Source organism: Megascapheus bottae, chromosome X, assembly GCF_031878675.1.
Source record: "Megascapheus bottae isolate mThoBot1 chromosome X, mThoBot2.hap1, whole genome shotgun sequence".
NCBI classification, from domain to species: domain Eukaryota; kingdom Metazoa; phylum Chordata; class Mammalia; order Rodentia; family Geomyidae; genus Megascapheus; species Megascapheus bottae.
This window is the reverse complement of record NC_143547.1, coordinates 63968638-63976636: the sequence shown is the minus strand read 5'-3', so window position 1 is coordinate 63976636 and position 7999 is coordinate 63968638. Positions and strand designations below refer to the sequence as shown.

At 42.9% G+C, this 7999-nt stretch overlaps 2 pseudogenes; both read left to right on the top strand.

Annotated features, from left to right (window-relative positions):
• The first annotated feature begins 3910 nt into the window (after positions 1-3910).
• LOC150041191 (DNA (cytosine-5)-methyltransferase 3A pseudogene) lies at positions 3911-6002 on the top strand (annotated as a pseudogene).
• Positions 6003-7460: 1458 nt separating this feature from the next.
• Positions 7461-7784, top strand: LOC150041190 (large ribosomal subunit protein uL23 pseudogene; annotated as a pseudogene).
• Positions 7785-7999: the final 215 nt, after the last annotated feature.

The following is a 7999-nucleotide window of genomic DNA, read 5'->3' as shown; positions in this document are numbered from 1 at the left end:
TAGTAGGAACTAGAATGTGTATGTGATATTCTTTTTTCTTTAAATTGTGTTTTATTGTTGGGGTGATGTATAGAGGGGTTACAGAAACATACATCAGGTAGTGGGTATATTCATTTTTTTAGTATTATAATGATTCCTTTATTAAGATAATATGGAAAATTACATGAAATTTGAGTATTAAACTGAACCAGACTTTTTGTAATAACCCCCATTTAATTATGATATATTACCATAAACAGGTTTGATTTGTGAATATTTTATTAAAGCTTAGTTTCCTGGAAGATACTGGGTTTTCTTTTTTTACTTCTTTTTTAAAAAATTTATTTTGTTGTTGGGGTGATGTACACAGGGGTTGTAGTCACATTCATCATGTACACAGGGCACATTACTTCTTGAACATTTTATCCCTTTCCCACTCCCCTCCCAGCCCCTCCCACTCATTTTGTTTTTCCCTTTAACTTCCCATTTTCAAATACACAAATAAATGTACACACAATATACAAGGTACCAAAGCCAGATATAGTAACAACATGAGATAAACCATAAGAGGAATAAAAGAGAAAAGAAATAACTTCACATAGTACATTAAGAACAAAAATCACAAAGATAAACCTCTTGATTCCACTTATTTCATTTAGCTTAGTCTCAGCCTGTATGGTCATATGTACTTAGCTTTTAAGCTATTGTGACACTCTTTTAGGAGAATCCTAGACATATACTAATGATTACAAATGAGGGAAATCATGGAGTCTGTTTCTTTGGGTCTGGCTTACTTCACTTAATACAATTTTTCCAAGTCTTTCCATTTCCTTACAAATGGGTCAATGTCATTCTTTCTGATGGCAGCATAGAATTCTACTGTGTATAAATACCATATATTCTTGATCTATTCATCTACTGAGGGACATCAGGTTTGGTTCCATATCTTATCTGTGGTAAATAAAGCTGCAATGAACATGTTTGTGCTAGCTTCTTCAATATGTCCTTGTTTATGGATATTTGAGTAAATGCTCAAGAGTGGAATTATTGAGTTATAGTGGAGCAATATGTTTAGTCTTTTAAGGAACCTACATGCTGTTTTCCAGAGTGGCTGAACAAGTTTACACCCCCACCATCAGTGCAGCATAATTTGCCATATCCCCGCAAGCATCTGTTGTTATAAGATTTCGTGAGGCCCCGGCTTGGTGTTGGAGCCTTAAGCCAGGCTCGGGGCTGTAGGCCCACGGTGGCCAGAAAATGTCCTAGAGGAGGACAGGTGGAGGAGTGAATGCGGTGGTCTAAGGAGTGGCCAGCAAGCATGGAGCTCGGGAGGAATGGAAAGGTCCGGGGCGCCCTAAGGCGAGGCTAGAGGGCCGGTAACTTGTGTACATCCCGCTTCTTCTGGGAAGGTGTGCCTTAATCTGTGTGAAAACTGAGGCATGCACTCCTCTGTGTAATTTCTTTCATCTCAATAAAAACACCTTTGAGAGAGAAAAAAAAAAGATTTCTTGAAAATGGCCATTTTAACTATAGTGAGGTGGAATATCAAAATTGTTTTGATTTGCATTTTTATGGCCAGAGACGTTGAGCATTTCTTCATGTGTCTATTGATCAATCTTATTTCCTCTTCAGGGAAATCTCTCTTTAAGTCTTCAGCCCACCTTTTAATGGGATGTTGGTTTCTTTGAAGATGTGTTTTTGAGAAATTTAATTTTTTGAGCAGAAGGTATATTTTAGGCTCTTGTCTGTTCCACCGCCACAACACTACTTCCAGTTTTCTGGTAGTTAATTAGAGATAACAGTCTCATGGACTTTGTGTCCGGGCTGGCTTTGAACTGCGATCCTCAGATCTCAGTCTCCTGAGTAGCTAGGATTACCCATGTGAGCCACTGCACCAGGATTCTGCGGGCTTTCTATTTAACTTGCTAGCTATATCCTTTGCTACATCTATGATATTCTTATCAGGGGACCACAACAAACTAAATTCTAAGCACACTGGACCATATATCATGAAGCATCTCAACATGAACTTCAAGAATTTGAAACAAGAGGTACTTATTATGTCCTGTTAGTAGTTTGGTTATTTTTTTTCGTTTCTCATAGTTTTCTGTAACTTTTGTCTTGTGTGTAGTGTATTTAATCTCTTAAAAGTAAAGGGAGTCACAAAAACAGCAAGACAAAGGAGGAACATATACATATACATTAACTTGACAATACATTGAAAATGAACTCTACAACTAGGCAGGGAGGAGCATAATGAGGGTAAGCAGAAGAAAATAATGAGGGATGGAGTAACTTTAAAAATGTATGAACTCATTATCTTACTTATGTAACTGTAAACCCCTACTCTTGACCTTTTCAATAAAGATTTTTTAATGGGGCATAATTTTCTCTAACATCAGGAATAAGACAAAAATTATAACTCTCCATATCTCTGTAATATCGAATTAGAATTTCTAGTCACAGCAATAAATAAGCAGACAAACAAAAATGTAAGGAAAAAAAGAAGTAAAAATCACCCTCTTGGCAGATGATGCTATCCTGTATTTGAAGAAGCCCATAGACCCCTCTCACTGATCCAAAACCTTGGCAAAATAGCAGGGTATAAAAATAACCAACAAAAATCAATAGCTTTTCTGTGGGCCAAAAATGGAAAGACCGAGTCTGAAATCAGAAAAGCAATTCCTTTTGTAATTGCTTAAAAAAAACAATAAATATCTTAATCAAAGAGGTGAAGGATATCTATGATGAAAACTTTTAAAACCTGGAAAAAGAAATTAAAGCAGACTTAAAGAAATAGAAAAACCTCCCAGGCTCTTGAATTGGGAGGATTAACATCACGAAAATGTCAATACTGCCAAAATCTACCTAAATGTTCACTGCAATATCCATTAATATCCCAACAACAGTCTCTAATGAAATAGAAGAAACAATCCAAACATTTATATGGAACAACAGAAGATCCCAAATTGCAAAAACAATCTTTGAAAGAACAATGCTGGAAGAATATCAATACCAAGCATCAAACTTTATTATAATGATATAGATATTTTAAAAAGAAGCTGGGCATGGAGGCTCATGCTAGTTATCCTAGCTGAGATCTGAGGATCAAGATTCAAAGCCAGCCCAAACATTAAAGTCCATGAGATTCTCATCTCCAATTAACCACTACAAAACCAGAAGTGATGCTATGGCTCAGGTGTAAGGCTGTAGCCTTGAGCGGAAGAGCTCAAATGACAATTTTTTTTAAAAAAAAGGAAAAGAAAAGAAAATAAAGAAAAAACAGTACTGGCAAATGAACAGGCCTGGGGACTAATTGAATAGATTTGAAGACCCAGAAATGAACCCATACACCTAGGACCACCTCATCTTTGGTATAGGATCCAAAATTATCACATAGAATAAAGACAGCCCCTTCAAAAAAATAGTGCTGGCAGAATTGGGTTAACGTGCAGAAAACTGAAGTTAAATCCTTATTTATCACCCTTCACCAGAGTCAACTCCAAATGCATCAAAGACCTTGAGGTAAGAGCAGACATCCTGATAATATTACAGCATGGGATAGGTGATACACTAGGGCTTCTTGGCACAGGTCAAAACTTCCTAAATAAAAATCCAGAATTACAACAAACTGAAGAAAGTGTGCATAAGTAGTATCACATTAAACTACACTGTTTCTGCATGGCAAAGAACATAGCTAGAAAGATAAATACAAAGACCACAGGTTAGTAGAAATTATTCACTATCTATAAAAGAGACAAGGGCCTCATATCAATATTATACTTAGAGCACAAAATTTTGATCCCCCAAAACAAAACCCTAAAGGAGCAAAAAAAGAGACTTCTCTGCAGAGGAAATAAAACTAGCCAATAAACACCTGATCCGGACTACAGAGGGGCTGCACCTGGCCTTATGGGCTGAGAAGAAAGCCAAGGTAATTGCAGTGATGAATGCTGTGGAAGACCTGGGGAGTCTCAGAAGGTGGAGGAAGCCATCCCACCTGCTGTGCAGTAGCCCACGGATCCGGCATCACCCACTCTGGGCACCACACCTGAGCCTGTGGGGGCCAATGCTGAGGACAAGAATGCCACCAAAGCAGCTGATGATGAGCCAGAATATGAGGATGGCCGGGGCTTTAGCATCGGGCAGCTGGTGTGGGGGAAACTTCGGGGCTTCTCCTGGTGGCCAGGCCACATTGTGTCCTGGTGGATGACTGGCCGGAGCCGAGCAGCTGAAGGCACTCGCTGGGTCATGTGGTTTGGAGACGGCAAGTTCTCAGTGGTCTGTGTGGAGAAGTTGATGTCGTTGAGCTCCTTCTGCAGCGCGTTCCACCAGGCCACCTACAACAAGCAGCCCATGTACCGCAAAGCCATCTACGAAGTCCTGCACGTGGCCAGCAGCTGGGCAGGGAAACTGTTTCCAGCCTGCCACGACAATGACGAGAGCGACTCTGCCAAGGCCGTGGAGGTGCAGAACAAGCAAATGATCGAATGGGCACTGGCGGGGTTCCAGCCCTCGGGCCCCAAGGGCCTGGAACCACCAGAAGAGGAGAAGAATCCCTACAAGGAGGTTTACACTGACATGTTGGTGGAGCCTGAGGCAGCTGCCTACGCACCACCACCCCCAACCAAAAACCCCGCAAGAGCACCACCGAGAAGCCCAAGGTCAAGGAGATCATTGATGAGCGCACAAGAGAACGGCTGGTGTACGAGGTGCGGCAGAGGTGCAGGAACATTGAGGACATTTGTATCTCATGCGGGAGCCTCAACGTCATTCTGGAACATCCTCTATTCATTGGTGGAATGTGCCAGAACTGCAAGAACTGCTTCCTGGAATGCGCGTACCAGTATGATGACTTCGGCTATCAGTCCTACTGCACCATCTGCTGTGGGGGGCGAGAGGTGCTCATGTGTGGGAACAACTACTGCTGCAGGTGCTTTTGTGTGGAGTGCGTGGAACTCTTGATGGGGCCAGGGGCTGCCCAAGCTGCAATTAAGGAAGACCCATGGAACTGCTACATGTATGGGCACAAGGGCATATACAGGATGCTGCGGTGCCGGGATGACTGGCCTTCTCGCCTCCAGATGTTCTTCGCCAATAACCACGACCAGCAATTTGACCCTCCAAAGGTTTACTCACCTGTCCCGGCTGAGAAGAGGAAGCCTATCCGAGTTCTGTCTCTCTTTGATGGAATAGCTACTGGGCTCCTGGTGCTGACGGACCTGGGCATCCAGGTGGACTGCTACATTGCCTCGGAGGTGTGTGAGGACTCCATCACGGTGGGCATGGTGTGGCACGAGGGGAAGATCATGTACGTCGGGGATATCCACAGCGTCACGCAGAAGCATATCCAGGAGTGGGGTCCATTTGATCTGGTGATTGGAGGCAGTCCCTGCAATGATCTCTCCATTGTCAACCCAGCCTGCAAGGGACTTTATGAGGGCACTGGCCGGCTCTTCTTTGAGTTCTACCACCTCCTGCATGATGCGCGGCCCAAGGAGGGAGATGATCGCCCCTTCTTCTGGCTCTTTGAGAATGTGGTGGCCATGGGCGTTAGTGACAAGAGGGACATCTTGCGATTTCTAGAGTCCAACCCTGTGATGATTGATGCCAAAGAAGTGTCAGCTGCACATAGGGCCCGCTATTTCTGGGGTAACCTGCCCGGTATTAACAGGCCATTGGCATCCACTGTGAATGATAAGCTGGAACTGCAGGAGTGTCTGGAACATGGCAGAATAGCCAAGTTCAGCAAAGTGAGGACCATTTTTACTTGGTCTAACTCCATAAAGCAGGGAAAGGACCAGCATTTCCCTGTCTTCATGAATGAGAAAGAGGACATCCTGTGGTGCACTGAAAAGGAAAGGATGTTTGGCTTCCGGGTTCACTATGCCGATGTAACCAACATGAGCCGCATGGCAAGGCAGAGACTGCTGGGCCAGTCGTGGAGTGTGCCAGTCATCCGCCACCTCTTCGCTCCACTGAAGGAATATTTTGCTCGTGTAAGGGACATGGGGGCAAAATGAGGTAGTGACACAAAGTTAAACAAACAAAAACATAAAACACCAAGAACGTCAGGATGAAGAGAAGTATCAGCACCCAGAAGAGAAAAGGGAACTTAAAACAAAAACCACAAGAGGTGGAAATACCAGAGCGTTTTGCGTTGTGAAAAGGGTTGGACATCATCTCTTGATTTTTTTCAATGTTAATCTTCAGTCCTATTTAAAAAGCAACACCAAGTCCCCTCCCCTTCCCTCCTCCCCACCTTCCTCCTTTTTTGGGGGGGGTCAACCCTTTTGTTCTCTACTCTTTTCAGAGGGGCTTTCTGTTTGTTTGGGTTTTTGTTTCTTGCTGTGACTGAAATAAGAGGGTTTATTGCAGCAAAAATCAATAACAAAGAAATAGGAACTACTTTGCAGAGGAAAGGCAGGAGAAAGGAAGAAAAGGAAATTCTATAGAAATCTATATATTGGGTATTTTTGTTTTGTTTTTACTATATATCTTTTTGTTGTCTCTAGCCTGATCAGATAGGAGCACAAGTGCGGACAGAAAATAGAGACCCGTGGGTGGGCGCCGCTTTCCTTCCCGTCCTGCAGTCTTTCCAGCACCATTCCTGGTCGTGCAAAACAACCCAAATAGCAGCAGGGAGATGAGGACACCACACAAGACATTTTTCTACAGTATTTCAGGTGCCTACCACACAGGAAACCTTGAAGAAAACCAGTTTCTAGAAGCCGCTGTTACCTCTTGTTTACAGTTTATATATATATGATACATATGAGATATATATAAAAAGGTACTGTTAACTACTGTACAACCTGACTTCATAATGGTGCTTTAAAAACAGTGAGATGAGTAAAAACATCAGCTTCCACCTGGCCTTATGTGAAAAGGGTTAACCACAGATGGCGAAAGGGGTTCAAGCTTAGAGAGGGCTTCTTGTCTGCTGGAGTTTCTTACCCCCTCTTGGTTTCTAACCAACTGAAGGAGGAGAATTGGGGAGCAGTGTTGTGCTGCTTTTCCCTGCCAAAAAGGGTGGAGGTCAGCTGAGATGGTGGGGACCTGGGAGATGAGCCTGGAGTTCATCCAGACTCATGCAATAACCATTTTAGAAGACTCCCTGGACAAAGTGGCAGACTGAGGAGTCTTCATCCCGATTTCTCAGATTAGCCAGGTCCATGCTCCTTGTGGTGGCATGGGAAGTCATCCAGTGTGTGGACAGTGAGGCAAAACCCGACCTGGAGCAAATAAAAAAACATACAAAAAAACTAGCCAATAGACACATGAAGAAATATTTAACTTTTATGGCCATAAAAAAAACGTAAATCAGCATTTTCACCAAGATGGCACCGAAAGTGAAGAAGGAGCTCCTGTTCCTCTTAAAGCCAAGGCCAAGGAAAAGGCTTTGAAGCTCAAGAAGGCAGTGCTGAAAGGCATCCACAGCCACAAAAGAAGATATCCACTTTACCACCTTCCAGCAACCCATGACACTGCGGCTTTGGAGACAGCCCAAATGTCCTCAGAAGAGTGTTCAGAGGAGAAACAAGCTTGACAACTATGCAATTTTCAAGCTCCCTCTGACCACTGAGACAGCCATGAAGAAGATAGAAAACAACAACACACTTGTGTTCATTGTAGATGTCAAAGCCAACAAGCATCAAATCAAACATGCTGTAAAGAAGCTCTATGACATTGATGTGGCTAAGGTCAATACCCTGATCAGGCCTGAAGGAGGGAAGCAGGCATATGTTCAACTGGCTCCTGACTCTCATGCTTTAGAAGTTGCCAACAAAATTGGAATCTTCTAAACTGCATCCAGCTGGCTAATTATACATATGCATCTTTTTCCCACTTAAAAAATGTAAATCAAAACTACCAAGATTCCACCTCACCCCAGTTACAATGGCCATTAGCAAGAAAACAATAACAGAGGTGGGTGGGGATGTGACTGAAATGAAACATTACTATGCTGTTGGTGGGAATATAAACTGGTTCAATCACCAGCAGCAGGAGCTTCCTCAAC